The sequence below is a fragment of the Pezoporus wallicus genome, unplaced genomic scaffold (assembly GCF_028554395.1).
Source record: "Pezoporus wallicus isolate ANWC-B61680 ecotype Strahan unplaced genomic scaffold, APGP_CSIRO_Pwel_v1 contig_5935, whole genome shotgun sequence".
Lineage (NCBI taxonomy): Eukaryota > Metazoa > Chordata > Aves > Psittaciformes > Psittacidae > Pezoporus > Pezoporus wallicus.
Genome location: NW_026637215.1, coordinates 2,463,210 through 2,480,369, shown reverse-complemented (window position 1 = coordinate 2,480,369; position 17,160 = coordinate 2,463,210). Strand labels below are relative to the sequence as shown.

Here is a 17,160-nt window from a genome sequence, read left to right as displayed (position 1 = left end):
TGTGCATGGAAACGGTGTAGTAGAGCATTTAAATGCACAGTTGTGTTCAGCACGGTAATGTCATGTGAAAGCTCTTCAGGAAACAACATGTGTTTTCCATGCGTGACGGTGTGTCAGGACACCAGGGAAAACTTGCCTGCATGGGGTTTGGGGTTATAAATGCATCGCAAACACATACATACTGTTTGTGTTGTACTGGCAACTATTCTTTTAAATAAACAGTTCTAGTCACTGTAGGTTTATTCTGTAACAGTATAAATGACTGAGGCAGTTCATCAACACCTGAATGATTTTCAAAGAATGTAGTTTTTTATTTACAGCAGCTGACTCTTACCTGGGTAAGTGGCAGTTCTAGTATTTCATTATTTCCCCTTCTGGTATTTTGCAGTATAAAATGTCAGCATCTGCCATCTCAGTTTCTTTCCTTTGTTGGAAAGATTTTGTGTACTCCCACTTATTGTAATTAGAATAATGATGCAAAATTTTCTCAAGGTGAAGAAAACTACTGGCACCACAAAATAGAACATGAGCAAGCTGTAATTGCCTAGTTTCTTAAGTGAAGGTATAAAACTCCCAAAGAATGATTATAAGTTTTTGTAGGGAAGGTATGCTGTTAGTATCAGGAGACATATCAGGTCTTAACAGTGGCTGATAATTAAGGGCTGAGGTTTCAGCTGAGGTAAAGGAATGATTGGAGCCGATGTGCACCAGTAAAAGTGGCTGTGGAACCATTTGTAAGCTATTTACTGTTGTAAAAAACTGACTTAGAAAGTGTTTGCATTTTCTTTATTAATTCCATAGGGAGCATGTCAATGGTAATGCATCATGTGGGTTAAGTCCTACAGTCCTTCTTGCTACTAATGAGATTTCTATGTGTTGCAAAATCCATGTGCATCGTAACATAAAGGTTATTGCAGGGTGCCTTAGAAAGCTGTTCAGTCATTGTTTAGGAACTTTAGGCACCTTTAAAGAAATGAAATCCAATCCTAATTGGATTTGCCTCTAAAAGACTACTGCTCTGAACTTCACTGCCCAATCACTTCATCTGAATATGGACACAGATTTGGTTAGCGGGTTGTAAATTTAAGAAGGCTTAGAGCCTGAATCACCATATCCACCGTAACCAGCTGACTTCTCTGCAACAGATATCTTTTTCATGCTGGTTCTCCTTTTAAAAACTGTCTAGGCAGGCTGGAAATGATGTTCATATTTAGACAACTCAGCCAAACTAGTCTGTGCCTGTCAAGTTCTGGTACCTGAGAAGCAGAAGTGAGGATGTTGGTTAGTAACATGAGATGGAGTGGGAAAGCCATGCTACAAAGCAGCATCAGTAGGTTTTCTTTCAGCTGAATTCCATGGTGAAGGTCTGTATCGATACTAGTCTTTCCCTATCATCTCCATTGGGTCACAGTTCTTTGGGAGAGGCTTAAGGTCTTCTCCTGCTCTCTTTAGACAGTTTGAATGACTCCTTCATTCTCCAGTTTTTCTGCTTGTCCATCTTCCTTGACACATAGTATGACAGCAGTGCTCTGCTGGTGCTGTGGACAGACTCCACTTTCCACATCTCTACGGGTGCTGCAGAGTTGCATAACTCCTGCTGCCCAACTGCTGAGTATGAGATAAGACTATAAGACATTTAAGAGCTAAATTAACATCCTTTCCCATGCCAAGGGTGCTACCCCTTGTTACCAGTGCTGCCAACTGCCTCCCTGTTGCTTTTTCTAGGTGAGCGCTGATCTTACTTTGGTTAAACAAGAGAGAATGACTTCATGCACAAGTTCTCTCTTTATTAATATTGTGGCTTCACTGAAGTACTAATTGATTTGGTCCTTTGTTTTTCTGCCACTTCACATGATGCCTGCCCACTTTAGTGCATGTCCAGACCTTTCCCTTTGGGATAAATTTCAGTCTTGGGAAAGCTGGTTGAGTTACTAATCTCTGAATGCTGCTTTGATTTCCTGTTGCCTTTACCACAGCCTCCTTTTTCAAATTGCATTTGTAAAACAAAGGTAGAGATGATTAATAGCCTCATAGTGTCTTGGACCCTAATGTTGGTGTTCAGCTTTAGGTATTGCATTCTTGTGTATGCTGTGAAACTTCCAATATAGCAAGTATCAGTATTGCATGGATTATTTGGGGGAATTATGCAACCTGCTAGAGCTAGTAAACAGATATATATATGTTTATTTTCCCCTTAACAATCAAAATTATTTTTTTTTTAACAAGGGTGGCTTGATAGCAACAGTGAATGGAGGTTTATAAATGTATTGAACTCCTTCACTGATGGGAGTCGAATCCCCTAATTCCAATATTTTGTGGACTGAAGGAAAAGAGATTTTAAAAGAATCGCTCTTACGTGGCTAATCCTGTATGTAATAAATGTAGTTAATCTTTATTTGCAGAATTTGACCTTGAGGTTGAAATGTGGTTCTGAAAATGCACTCTAGGTTTACCTTTTCCATCAAATGGAAGTGCTTCATTATACGTCAAATGTTTCCTTATTTTCCTCAGTACCAATTATGAAAACTGATCATTGATTCTGAAAATGAAGTCCTACTCCCAATGATTTTGGCAAATTATATCCACTCTTCATTTACTCTTGGAGGTATTGTGTAAATGATGGCATTGTATGAGCAATGGAACCAGTTTGGTATGGCAGGTAGACCTTAACTGTGATTTGCAGGATGCCTGAGCTAAAATCTGGTCACTAAACTTCTTAATAACTGTCAACTTCACTCTTTTTAACTTCCTCTCTCTGTTTAAAACTTGTGAAGTTACAGCAGGAGTGCTGGGACCTGTCTTGGTCTCCCCAGAACAGGACAAATACAACTGGAGGAAGTCCAGTGAAGGGCCATCAAGGTAGGGAGCACACAGCATGCAAAGAGAGGTGGAGTGAGCTGGGGTTGTTCAGTCTGGAGAAGAGATGACTTAGGGGGTTGCTCTTCAGTTGCCCAGTGGAGGGTTATAAAAGAAGGCAGAGCCAGGCTCGTCTCTTAGGTACACAGCAAAAGGATATGAGGTAATAGAAGTTGCAGTAAGGGAAATTCTGATTAAATATAAAGAACTTGCTCACCAGGAGGATGTTCCAACATGGGAACAGTGGCCCAGATGGGTGGGAATCTCCATCCTTGAGGATATTCAGAGCTCAGCTGGGTATGACCCTATTTCACATTTAAAGTTGGCAATGAATTGGACTAGGTGACCTTCAAAGATCCTTTCCCACCAAAATTATCCTATAGTTTTGTTATGAAACAAAATGGAGAAAAGGATTAAAAAAGTTGGGTTTAATTTGAAAGTAGAAACTCACGGAAGTGTGAGCCTGCGTTTTTGTGAGTCATGTACAACTGTCGGTCTGATGGGACCTCTGGAGTCAAAGGGTCCTACCAGTCTTGGAACACTGACTTGAAACGGCAGTTCGTGCTTTATTGGTTGGTGTAGGAGGTTATGCTTTCTGTGTGGCCAACTTGGCTTCCTTTTTGATGTTTTATAGTTTTACATGACAGGTATATGATTTTCTGTTGGTGTCTTTAGTTGATTCCATCAGGTGGAATTCAGACAGGCAGAAGTGGAAGGTGCTGAAAGAGGAGTGAAAGCAGCACAGGCTTGTCCTGTGTAGGGAATTTGAAAAACATTACAGGTATAGTCTCAAAGTCTTTCCGTTTTAAATATTATTATGGAGTTGCTTGCAACAGTGCTAAGTGACCTGCCCCACATTTCTAGATGAGTTTTCCATTTACTGTGTGAAATTATATAAAAGTTAGGGCAATGAGAAAAAAACGTTGACTTAATCTGGACTGCTTGAGTCCATGTACTTGGTGCTATGCAGGAAGTTTGTCACTTGTTTCTGCAGTATAATTACAGTGCTTCTTAATTAGTGTTTCTGTTGTTAAAGCACCCTTCCTGGAAGTGTCACCTTCCATTGGTGAATTATGCTGCAGTGGGATTAGTGATAGATGCACCACAAAATAGTAAACAAAAGAAGACAATGAGCTGTGACAAAATTTACACTCTATTAACTTGAAGGTGGCGCTGCTGAAATACAGGGTGGGCTGATTACGGTTACAGGGATAAAAATGAGTGGGTAACTACTGCTCCTTCCCTTGTTAAAAGGAGGATTGCCAGGGGAATTCTCACTTCATCCTTCAGAGGCCTCCATGGGTAGAACAGAGAGGCGGAGCAGAGGTAGAGGTGCCCAGCCTAGGTCAGAGCAGAGCCAAGGGGCAGGCAGTCCTGCAGCTAGAGCTCTGCCAGTCAGGAGATGTCTGTCCTAATCTTGGGGTGTGAGCAATAAATTAAAGTAAATCCTGGTTTCGAGGCAGTTTGCTGGCAGAACGAGATGCTCCTTCAGACAGAAGGCTTCCCAAGACTTTTAGGATATAGTTGTTAAAGGGAATTTTAGCTGGGTAAAGCCTGACGTATTCGACCTGCATGAAAGCAGTCAGACTTCTGTCCCTGTCGAGTGTCTGTGCCGTGCTGTGTTGGGATTACTCTTTCTCTGACGGTGTTTTTTTAAATGAGTCTTTCAGTACATCTTCTTTCATTCCCACTGTAGTGTTTGCAGGCATACCTTCGGTAATGGTCCGTCCTTCTGCCGAAGCTGAAAAGCCTAAAATATTGCTGTTCCTGCTACATAGGTAATATGGGTTTTGAAATGTTGACCCTTTTCCAAAGGGCTCCTTTTGTAGTGTTCCTTTCAATATTGTATTCTGATCATGGATTTGCAGGTGCCTAAGTTTCACTGCAGTTCTTAGGCCTAGTGCATAAAATGAGATGTTCCAGAGCAGTACTGGTTAATGCACTGCTAAACAAATGATCTCTTGGCTAAAAATGTCTGGGAAGGTTGATTCTGGGAGAGAATTTTAAACAAATAGAGTCAGTTCCCTGTAAGCTGGAGGCATAGGTCTGAGGCCATAATCCAAAAAAGGAAATTTGTTTAAGTAAGAATCTGGTAATAAACCACAGAAGGTCATGAATATCTCTAATGCTAAATGGGAAATAAAAAGATTCTAGAGATAAGAAGTAGAACTGGAATTAGAAATGTGTCTGTATCAGCAGGTCATTTGGTGCATTAGGAGCAGATCAATAGGATCAATAGCTTGAAGCAGTCAGTGTTGGGGCCTCTGCATCTGTGCAGGTTTTATGTTGGGCTAGATTTTGTCTGAGCCTTTGGACAGCATGGGCTCACTGCATGTGACAGCTTTCCAAAGACCTGCAATTGTTTCAGATCTGTACGTGGTGGGTGCTTTTGGTGTGAACCTGCAGTGGGGCTTCTGCTTTGCTTCCTCCAAAAGAAATTTAGTTCATGAGCCCCAAAGCTGTTCTGCAAACTGAACTAACATGGAATAAAAAGGGATGGTTGTAGGAGTTGCTTCAGAACTGCAGTGTTGCTCAAAACCAAAATGTGAATGTAGGACATAGCAATGTCATCTAGCTGTGAAGCCTGTTGTAAAAATACATCATCCTATCCTCTGATGGAGAAGCAGAGGTCCTCCTCTCTGCAAGCAGAATTTATCAAAATGAACTCTATTGGGTTAAATCCATTTTTTTTTGAAGTTGATGGCAAAGCTTCAGCTGAAGTAAATGGGAGTAGAATTAGGCCAACACTGATCACTTAAGGGAGATATAAATCTAGGCTAGAGAAAAGGCAAAGATCAACTCTGCACAGATACAGAAATAGTTTCTGTCTGTTATTCCACTTGTGACTCCTGTGTGCTTCAGTAGGAGTTGGAGGGCTCATTTCTAGGGCAAATGTCACTTAAATCATTATACCAAGTTTTAACACTGAGTTGGTGGTTATCAAGTGGGGGGGATGTGGCTGTCATGCAGTTCTGGCTGCAGCAGAGCGTTTCTGTCTGTGGACACTGCTTTTGAACGTCGTTAGACCTGTGAAATGCTGCAGGTAATGGTAGGCTTTGATAAGCCCTTTTCCACCGCTGTTACTTTACTCTTGGTGTTACTATTCTTCAGACTTCCTTGACAACTTGTGAGCAAGGACAAGTAATTCAAAGTGAAATGCTTTCATATTTTTGTGCTGAGGTACTAAATAGCTTACGTGAGACTAGTCAGAAAGACTTCAGCAAGCGTCTACAGCAGCAATATTACTTTTTCCTCTACCATCTGTGATAACAGTGTTTGGATCTCTACAGGAGGAGGCCGCCTGTACTCTGCGTATCTGTTTTTTCCTCTACTGGGAATAGCAATGACAGTACAAAGAAATCTGAATTTTGCTGGTCAGTCCTGTGATGCTGAAGACTTGAGCTCCTTTTCATTCACTGGTTTGCTCCTTATTTGCTTTTCTTCTGTTGTGTTTGGACAGAGTCTTTCTAATCTGTTTGGGAATAGCAGAGAGGCATATGTCACTGCAGTAAAAGAAAATTAGGCCATTTAAGAGATTTTCTGTATCTGTGTGCTGGGATTTCATTCTGGTGCCTGAAACGTCTTCTGTAATAGAAATATAGCTCTGATGATAATGTGTCGAAAGGAATGACAAATCCGCCAGTGGTTCTTATGCAATGAAAACGGCAACTTCGCGTGATTCATGTTTCTTCCTTTCAAACCGTGGAGCTAGTCTGAAAAGGAAGAACTCGTCTCTCTTGGTCCTCTGGCTTCTGTGCATCTCTGCTGCGGGTATGTCTTTATACGGATAGAACCCTGGGGATGTTTTAATCATAAGAGAAAAAGCGCTTTGCAATTGCAGCGTGGCTTCCTGTCTACTCTGAACTGCATCCTCAATTATATTAATCTGACTGTTGCCTATTTAAGCATCATGCTACATCTTGAATGACAGTGGGGTAAACAGATTCAGCAAATAAGCTGTTGTTCCTGTGTGCTTGCAAGTGGCAGATCAGGTCAACCAGAGAAGCAGATAAACAGGCACATACACAGATTTTCCTGTGTCATTGCCTTTTGGCTGTGATGTAAGTGAAGAGCAGGAGTACAGAGAGTGCTACAGGAATGTTTTTCACCCTGTTAAAAGAAGGTGTACAGTGTACGTGGTTTTGGCAGTCATGGGAAGGCATGGGCGAGCTGCAGCTTTGAAAAATGCTAAAATAAGTTGAGATGGTAGATGAAGATTTTTACTATTTGCATAATTTCTTGAAGGTCACTTGAGCTGCTGGTACAGAGATACGGAGATAGTCTGTTCTGCTCAGTGTATTCCATGGGTGCAGCTCCCAAGTGCTGGAATAATTTTTGACAATAGGACCGAAGGTGCTTTCTTAAATAGTTGTGCCTGAACTTGCTAAGTTCTGTTCTTGCAAGGGATTACAAAAAGCAACCTAAACATCAGGTTAGTGAGGAACACATCTGAGGAAGTGGTTTACATTCATTTTCAAAAGCAGCAAAACAGTGGACACTCAAATAGATGCGAATAAAGCTGTGTATTTAAAGTGCTCACCTCAGGTCTTTGCACTGATTTACAGAGGGAGTACCAGGTTTATGTAAGCTGTACCAAGAGGTGGTATCTGGGTAATCCACAACCTGGCTGGCTTGCTCCCTGACATCGGGAGCAGCAGACTGCATATGCATTTTGGGATGACACGTGGGTTTGGTGCATGCAAGTCACAGATGTGGTTTATGTTTCGATTAGTTTTGCTTAATTTTCTGAGATATAAGTTTATTTTTTTTTTTTTTTTTGGGTTGTATTCAAACATGCCAAGATTGTTGTTGGCAAATTGACAATTTCCTTTCTTTATTCTCAAGGTTGCCGAGGGGGAATGCTGTCCTTGTATGATTGCTGATTAAAAAACAGATTCAGAGATTGCTCAAAATTGTTAGAAGTAAGGTGGCTTTAATTCCCTGATGTGTGAAATATTGCAGATGGGTCCACAGAACATAACTATGAAAAACAAATCTGTTGTCAGGAGGTGTGAATTTGCTTCTCTTGGAAATATATAGGAGCTGATTAGTATGCAAACCTCGGGAACAGCTGGATTACATTTTTTGTTTACTTGCAGATTTCAGGTATTAAGTCAGTGCAGGAGGATGAGTCAAGCAGTGCTCTTAAGATTAATCATGGAAATCCCAGTGTTTACGATATGGTTGTGTTAAACTAGTACACCTGGTACACAACCTGATAGTATCACTGATTCTTGCTGTTTTTAGACATGGATCTCTGCAGAACTTGTGACAAAATGCAGGTAATTCCTTGTTACCCCTTCTGCCTGTAGAGGCAGGGATTAAATTTTGTTGATTCATTTGTAGATGTATCTGCATCTCTAATAACGGAATCCTTTGCCTGGGCCCGGTGACCGATGGAGCGACGCGGAGTTAGAGTGAATCTGTGACTGTCATTCATGGTCAGGGAATTTCAGAAGTTCGGTTGTGACAAGAATTCAGAGATTTAGCAAAGCCCTTTTGGTTTAGAAATGGGCAGCAAAATACCATAGTAACCAACTGATGTTTCTGTAGCAGCGTTTATACCTAAAAGAATTGAGAACCCAACAAATCAATAAAGCAATACAATGTACTAGATGTAGCTTCAGAAATGGGGGTTGTCAATCTATCTCAGCATTTTGGGGGGTTTTTCTTCCAAATGTCTCAAGATACTTCTTCCAAAAATTCTCTTTTAGGCATTTTTTTGATACTCTGATAGGAAATGAATGCAAGGCTTACTTAAATTTCATTTTCAGATAATCACTTTATGGTCAAAGGCCAGAACATTCTGTATTGCATCACTTTTTGAGAGGTATAATCAACAGAGGACCTTTACTTTTCTTCCCCAGAAACTTTATTTAGATGAAGAAAAGGTATGCTAAAAAAAAAATATGCTAAATTCCATAAGATCTCAGTTATCCCCAAGTGTGTTCTACTTACAAGAACAGTCATTGGGTTTATGCTTTTAATTTTCAGATCTGCTTGGAATCAGAAGTTAAAGCTGTCATTTCTGGTGAATGCATAATTAACAGCACTTAAACTAATTGAAACAGAATGTTTCAATCTCAGATTGTTAAGGGTGTATGTTGTTGTTTTGGTGGAAGTCATTACACACACATGTAACCGTTCCCAACACCTTCACATGCAGTTTTGGTCTCTTCAAAAGCAGCTGTGAAGTTTGCTGAAGTCTTTAGAATTTGGAGCTTCACAAAGCGCTAATGCTTGTTGTCTTCTAATGTAGAAGGACCTGAGGAACATAGGAAGTTAGGGTTTGGTGCCTTGTTCCGTTTGAGATTTGAGCCGAAGTCTCCCATCTACCTAGGGAGAATTCTAATAGTATATAGAACTATTCTCATGCTTTCTTCTGCTGACCATTAAATATGTGGTGGTTTGATTTTTCTTCCTACATAGTGGAACAGTTTCATCTTGAGAAACTAAAATCACAGCATTCTGGTCTGTACAATCAGGTATAAATCTTGGCTGGCAAATAAAAGTGGTGCAGTTAGATATTTTCACCCCACTGCCGGTGGCCTGAGGGTAGTGATGGCTGAAAGGGGCAGCAGGTAGCATGGAAAGCCCCACTTTGAGCAGCATCCTAGGCTTATCCTAAGCTAAAATTGCTGGGTAATTGCGGACAAATGGTGCAGTTTGATTGAGTGACATAAACCTAAGATGCTTATCTAACAGCAAGGTAATACTGAAAAAGGCAGTGCTTTGTGGAGCTGTGGGAAGAGGCTTTTGCTGCTCCATTTGTTCCATGCTGCCACTTTTATGACCATGCCATAAGGATACATGGGAAGTTAACCTACAAGGAGTTGTTTTCTTTACCTCCCCAAGTAGACTCACTGTTTGTCTTGCAGAATATATATAGATAGGGTCAACAAATTATATATTCTGATAGCAGTATAGTTACCCAGCACTCAGTATTGATTTACAATTGAAAAATGTACATTTGTTCATGAATAAGTAGTGCTCATGTTCCAAAATGGAAGATTTCACTGAGAATGCTCGCTGTCAGCCTCTTAAAAAATACCTGTTCAGCCCAATTGCCTTTGCTCATCCCCATCCCCATGGTTCAGAGCTGAGGAGGGAGTTGTTCCCAAAACAGACAATTTGCTGGAAATGGATTTTTAGATCAACACATTTGATTACAAGGAGAAATCAAAGTAGTGCACTTTGTGCACCACAGGTCTATGTTCTCTGTGAGAGACATGGTTAAAATCAGCAAACAGTTATGCTCTGTAGCAGCTGAGCCATCCAGATGGTCTCAGTTTATCCCTCATTAAAACACATTTCAGTGTTCCAATTGTTAGATAAAGATAGGCCTGAAGAGCTGTGGCAAGGCCCATATCCTAAAAGAGAGGTCACAAGCATTCAATGAGAGAAAATGCCTTTCGAAGCAGCACAGGGCCTGGCCTGTGCACTGGTTTCACAGCAGGACAATGCAGCTCCCAGCGTGGGAAGCTGGGTTGGAGGGATGCATGGAGCAGCACACCTGTGGGTCCGTCCAGCACTGCCATGTACCGTGGGCTCTGCCCTCTCTCGTGTTTGTGCAGGCTGAAGTTACTGGTCCCTTGCTTTTCTGGAGAGAGTAGAGCTCTCTGATTTCGACGACAGCCTAGGACTTGGTATTATTGATTCCATTTCTTGCAAGTAAAGGCAGCACTGCAGTGTGATGGTGAAAGCGAGTGCTGCAGCATGTGGTGATAACCCATTCTAGATCCTATGCCTGTGGATGATCTTGTCTGTCCCTTCTTCTGCTGTTACTTGAAGGAGGCAACAGAAGAAAAGCAGCTGGAACAATCCAATCCACGTGTCAGATGGCCCAAAGTGCTATGATACTCGTCTCTAACTTTCCATCTTCCCTCATTTGCAGGGGAATTAGTGTGGACCCAATTATGCTGAAATTTGAGTATCTGCTGACGAGCTTTGCTGGGCAGGAGCCTCTGTATCCTTCAGCTATGTCATTCATCAATCTATTATCTAGTGATGACCAACAAGAGAATTACTGAGAATTATTCAAAACCTAGGTGGAAATTCTTGAAGTATTTATTTCCTGTATTTTGATAACTCCCTATTACTGCTCTGGAGCCATGATAAATGCTTGTGTGGAATTACAGTTAAGATACTTTTAGAGAAAATTCCTTTTTCTTACTTGTCCTCTTACTTTTTTCCCATACATGCAGATAGCTAATGTGTATTAAGAGATGCAGAGTGGGAAGATTAATCTCTCTTCCCCCTTGCAGCTCCTAAAGAAAGTTACAGCTTTACAGTTTCGAAAGAGAACATTTTATTTTTAAGTTGCTATTAATAGAAAAGAAAATTAAAAGCTCATCATGGTTAGGATGAGATCCCGATTGAACTTGGCAAGGAAGAAGATATTTAATAAAAGTACCAGGCATGATGATGGCTTTAAAATAAACCTGTGTGTTAATAGCTAAATTGTGAGATGATAATCTGTTGGTCTATTTAAAACCATATTTGTAGGTGGAGTTTTAGTATGGCCCCATAAATAACGTGGTGGTGTTAGTATGTCCCATCCTACTGTTTTTATTTTTTGGCTAATTGTATGATTTTAAGGTTGGGCAGCAACATCTACTACATAACTGTGATCGCTTTTTATCCATCAACTGATGTCTGCTGCTGTTTTATCAATGTATTTTTCTAGGCCACCAGCTAGGATAATGTGCTTGAGGGAAAATTATACCCTCCATCAGTGGTTTTGTTACAGCATGTTGTACATTATTGGTAATTTGAATGCACCCAGATAAAAATAGAAAGGTTAAATAGTTTTCCAAATGTTGCTGTTGTGAAGCAGAAGAGTAGTGTCTGTGCTGTATACATTTTTGAGGGAAGAGTGATTCCCCCTCCACCCTTTTAAAACAGCTTGCTAAATCAAATAGCTTTCCTTAGAGCTGAATGTGAAGAACAGTTTGCTTTTGAAATGCCTCTCCCCAGATTCTTTTTATTCTTTCTAAGGAATTTCTGGGACAGCTTTGGCGCACCCCTGCATGTCCAGCCGTGGCCAGGTGATGTGGTGCCGCACCACTCGGGAGGAGCTGAGATCAAACAGTGCCAGTCCCCCCCTGCAGCGCGCTCCCCGCTCTGTCAGCTCTAGCGCAGGGTGCTAGTTTGCTCCTTTATTTTATTCCCAGTGGTGTTAAACCTTTGTCATCTTGCTCAGGTGTTTTCAGTAGAAAGGAGCAACGTCATTCTTGTGGTTGAGGCCTTTATACGGTGTGTCCCTATGATTTCAATAAAGCTGCGGTTTGTAATTTCTTTTCCAAAACAACTTCTTGATTCTCTGTATGTGAGAGTAATCTGTGCAGGGAGCGTTTAGCAAAAGTCTGGTATTTTGATTGATTTGACTGATACATATATACTTTTAATCCTTTGTGAATGTCCTATTTAAAATCACTGCAGGCCATCACTGTATGTCTTTCAGCTAATGCCCACTGAGATTTAAAACCTCCTTTTTGGCTGCTCTCTTTCTTAAGAGTGACCTTGGATGACAGCTTCTATTGTACAACTGAGTCCTGCAGGGAATTTTCTTTTTCTTTCTCTCTCATCTCTCTCCCATCCTTTTACATGGATTTACGTGCTGCTGACTTTACCTCTCTGGTAGCTCTGCTTCTATTTCAGTGTGGTGAAGATGTTCATAGCTAGAAACCACTGTGGAGAAGGCATGTTTGATTTTTTTTTTTCTTTTTATAGATTAAACATTTCATGGTAGATGTTAGATTCTGTCTTCCATGAATGCTGCCCACCCTTCTCCCCCAGTTAAATAGAACAAGAATCACATGTGCTTTTTGTGGCAGGTAATAGCAATAAGCTACCTGATGTTTGGCCATACAAGTTGGGAGAGGTATAGGTGGCTTTCTCTTTGTGTGGGAGCTATATGGGGTGGCTGTTTGTTCTCTTCTAGCTCTGTTGGCTGTATTTGTGAAAACCTCTAAGGAAAATCTAACCAAAGTATAGTTTCAATTGCAAGATATTATTGTAACTTTGTATTACCTGCAGAATCTGCGCATGCTTGTGGCTGAGGATGTTTGCGTTTGAAGCTGGAATGAAAAGCTCTCAAGGTTTGGATCTATGGTCAGTAGCTAAGATAGGTAATTTGAAGGTTTTAAAGAGAAATGTTGTAAAGCTGGGCCTTTTGATATGACTCTAAAAAAGTTTTATGCAGGTTTTTTTGGAGCACAATGCAGTTACATGTTTATGAAGAAAGGTGCGTTTTGTCTTCTACCATATAACTTGTTTTCCCCAAGATGCAGCAGAGCTGAAGGATTTTTCTTCCTGTGTTTGCGTACTTATGCACAGAGTTCAGTGGCATACAGGAGATTTAAACAGATGTGAAGTTTTATAGGAACTTAATTCTAATATGTGTGCTGGGGGTCTTAAAATACTGGTAGCTTCATTTTTCAGTAATCCAAAATCTCTTAAAGTTTGATTTTTACATTTGCTATATTTTCACATTGTGCTGCTTTTGAATTCTGAGGCGTATATGGTTTATGTTTAGGCATGCTGTGTAACGTATGGTCACGCAGCAGGGTAGGCTTTGTTTTTATATGTTTACTTAACTGATCTCAGGAGGTAGGTAAGGCAGCTATGTGTTTTAATTTGACATAATTCCTGATGAGATTTAGAGCAAAACAGAAGAAAGAACGCAACGGTATTGTCAGCACTGTAATAGGAATTGCTTTGTGTCTTCTTACCCATTACTGTACAAAATAGGGAGGTACTGTGTGTCTGTGGGGAATGATCAGGTAAGTCAAAGGGAGGCGAAAAGCTGTCAATAGAAAAGAAGATAAAGATGAGGCTGTGCGCAGTCTGGAGCAGCCTTTTTCTCCACTGCAGAGGAGTGATGATGCAGGTTGGGGTGCTTCGCTACTGAAAGATGCATGGCAACTGGGTGGCATGCAGGGCAGCCTTCTGATGTCATGGAGGTGGTCCAGAGATGGGTCTGACTCCGCAGGGCAGCCATACAGTGAGGAATACAGCATGTACTGTTCGTTAGTGTGTGTGAGGAGCAGACCCAGAGAAGGCATGGGTTGTTTCACTGCTGGTGGCTGATGTAACTAGGTAGGAAGCAGGATAAGAACAATCTGAGCTTAAAAGAAAGCTTTTAGAACTTGTGTGGCTTTTACAGATGTACATTGTGCTGCTGGGAAGCACTGGTGTGAGCTTTGAGTGATGTGTTGTGGGAGTAGACCACTTGGTCTGTCTGTGACTGGCACCTGCTGGACTCGCATCTCCTGTTCAGTGAGATGTGTTGGCTCTTTGCTTAAAAATCCTGCCTGGCAAAACTAAAACATTCCACGTGGCTGATATCCTGGTACTGCACGTAGCCCTTTTGTGGTTCGAGCCCCAGAAATGAAGATGGTCACTTGCTTTGAAATATGTGGGCAACACCACCACCGAAATCTGTCGTTGATGGTTCTTACAGCACCAAGCACAGTTGTTAATTATAATTTGGTCTCTCTGCTCTCATTTTGGTGGACTACATATAAATTTTTTTGAACAAATAGCATGCAGTTTTCTTTTACAGCCATTATGGGAGCAGTGTGTGTGAGAAATGTGCATGTTCCAATGCCACTTGTATATATTTGTAGTCACTCATGAAGGAACGATATATTGTGCTTTTTTAACAATCAGATGGTATTTCTTTCATATTTTGTGTTCTTCCTGTTTCATTATTCTGTTTAGAGTCCTCTTGCATGGAACTTGGGTTTTCTTAATCTCTTTAACCACCAGTGGTGCTGCACTAAAAGCTTCAGTATTGCTTTCATGGCTTTAAATCATAATAGCATAATAAGATACCTCTTCTTGAGAACCCTCTGACAAATATAAGGCGGAGTAACTGCAAAAATTGATTCCTCTGCTCTCAGTTTTAAAGCCATTTGTAGGTAAAAGACATTATTGCATGTATAAGGCTGAAAGCAACCTGGTCTAGTGGGAGGTATCTGCCTCCATGGCAGGGGATTGGAACTGGATGACCTGAATGTCCTTTCCAACCCAAGCCATTCTGTGATTCTACGAAATGGAGCATTTTTGGCTAAATATAGCAATCTTGATTCCATTTTGGTATGGCTGTGCTGTGACTCTCCTGTCTTTCAGTTGGCAGCCTGTTAATATGCTCCGAGTTTTTTTCCTTCTTCTAAAGGTGGACTTGTCTATCGGTAGGTAACCAGTCCTTTTCACTGCTGATGGTTGGTTGATTTATATGGTAGCTGCTGAGAGAAGAACAGAGAAAACAGCATAGCAAGTCCAGGGCTGGTTTTGTTTGGTTTAATCTTTTCCCTGAATGGTTTCCCTTGGGTTGCTGTGTAGAATTTTGAATTTCTTTCTTGGGGATCTGAGTGTCAATACTCGATCATACTGCAGTAGCTTGGAAATAGATGTTAAAATGTGAAAGGTTTTCTCCGTGAAAAATATGTGGATTTAATCTTGCCTGTAAATTGCATGTGTTGTGAAGTAGTTGTGGTAGGTTCTAGAATAAACTGTGACACCTCCTAAATAATCATCGATCCCAGGAATATGGCTATTAAAATAGGTGGTTTTAGTAAAACAGCCACTGGGACTTTTGCATGCTGGATGTAATTTCTATCTACATTTCATGTTAAGAGTACAAACCCCACTGACCTGTTTGCCATGATTGCTGACAGAGGTTCGGTTTTTATTCTGGTTTCATCCTTGCCATTTGAGCTGATGTAAGGAGATACAGGTTGACCAAGCAAGAGTTGGTTTTGGCCTTCAACCCTCAATGTTCAGAACAAGACACACCACAATGAATTTTGCTGCAGCTGATCAGTTATGGATTTCCTCAGTCTTTATTATCTATGCTGTAGAGCCATACTTATAAAAACCAGGATACTTGTCAACTTTTACTGCAAAGTAATCCATCAAATGTGTATTTCACATTAATGAGTGCTCTTCCATTGTGCTTCCTCAGAAGTATAGATGTGCTGCTCTTGCTTCCATCCATGGAGGAAGAGGCCTCCATTTATCTCCAGCTTATTTAAAAAATACAATTCTGGCCTCATTTAAGTATTTGAGACTACTTTTATGACAAAATTTGGGCCAGTACCGGAAATGTTTCTGCTATCACTCAAGAACTCTCTAAACAATTAGCAAGGCACTTTCCCATGCTGGTTTTCTGACATTTACAGGCCAAAGGAGGATTGTGAGTAGAAATTGTAGCTTATTGATTAAAAGGCTGATAGATGGTTCAAACACAGATAATATTTTTAAGATAAAAAGTCTCTGTCAAATACTGTTTCAACATCTGAGAAGGGGAGGTAAATTGAGGTTAAGATTTATGTGTACTTACCAGGAGCAATGGCAGCATCTACCACAGTATTAAAACTTTGAATTAGTCTTAAGGTATGAAGATTAGAGAGGCCAGTTAATGTTGTTGTAATGAAATTATTAATAATGGACTTGAAAAGAAAATTAGGAACCAAATTGAGTGTCCCGTATGAGCACAGGTTGAAAAAAAGCCCCCAGATTTTTGGTGGTGTGTGGTAGAGTAGGACTGTCGGATGCATTTAATCCGTGTCTATCAATCTGAAGATGCTATTTGTAAGGCGCTAGAGAACCTCTTGCTTTTAAGATGCTCTGGAGAATTTAATAATTAAAATGAGATATAATCAGATACCAGGTAGATCTGAGCATAGACTTCTCAAAATTCCTTGACATTATGTGCTTGAAGCCGATACCTTCTTGATGGTAAAGGTCACATTGTAATTCAAATTCTAGATTTAAGATATCTGGTAATGTGTAAGTGCAAATGTACAAGGAGCTCATACATGATCCGTAGATCTCTCTACTACACCACAGATGGATAATGCATCTTTTGTGTGTTTTATGCTAGCGAGAGGATGCCCCTGCCCCAAGCTTGGTAACTGGTTCCATGATCTGTGCTGGATCCCAGATCTGTTCTGGGATATGTTCCTTAGCTGATCAGCTGTTGCTCTTAGAGCATTTAACCTAAATTGTTTTCTACGTCTGCTTTAATGATAGCTGACTATCTGAATTCTGAATATCCTTAGCTTTTTTTCCAATTATGTTTTCAATTAAGTTGATAATGAAGTTTGGGACTGCTCCTTCCTTGGAACAACTGTGCTGTGTTTGTATAAAATGAATGCAGGTATACATGAAAACCAGAATTTTCTAAAGCTTACAAAGGTGTAGAATGGGTCTCTGTTCAGTGCCAGAAGCGCAACCCTGAAGAGCAGGAATGTGTGTAGGGAGGTGGTGAATAAAAGGAATCCAGTAGCTGCTTTA

General features: G+C 40.6%; 1 protein-coding gene across 13 annotated transcripts in view; it reads left to right on the top strand.

The window, feature by feature from the left end:
* ATP2B2 (ATPase plasma membrane Ca2+ transporting 2) overlaps positions 1 to 17,160 on the top strand; it is a 273,342-nt gene that overhangs the window by 66,157 nt on the left and 190,025 nt on the right. The window contains exon 1 of one of the 13 annotated variants that reach the window (XM_057404264.1): positions 12,863 to 12,986. The exons of the other annotated variants lie outside the window; for them this stretch is intronic. The gene's annotated coding sequence lies outside the window, so the exon portion shown is untranslated. Of the gene's footprint in view, positions 1 to 12,862; positions 12,987 to 17,160 lie in introns of those variants that run through there. 13 annotated transcript variants of the gene reach the window in all.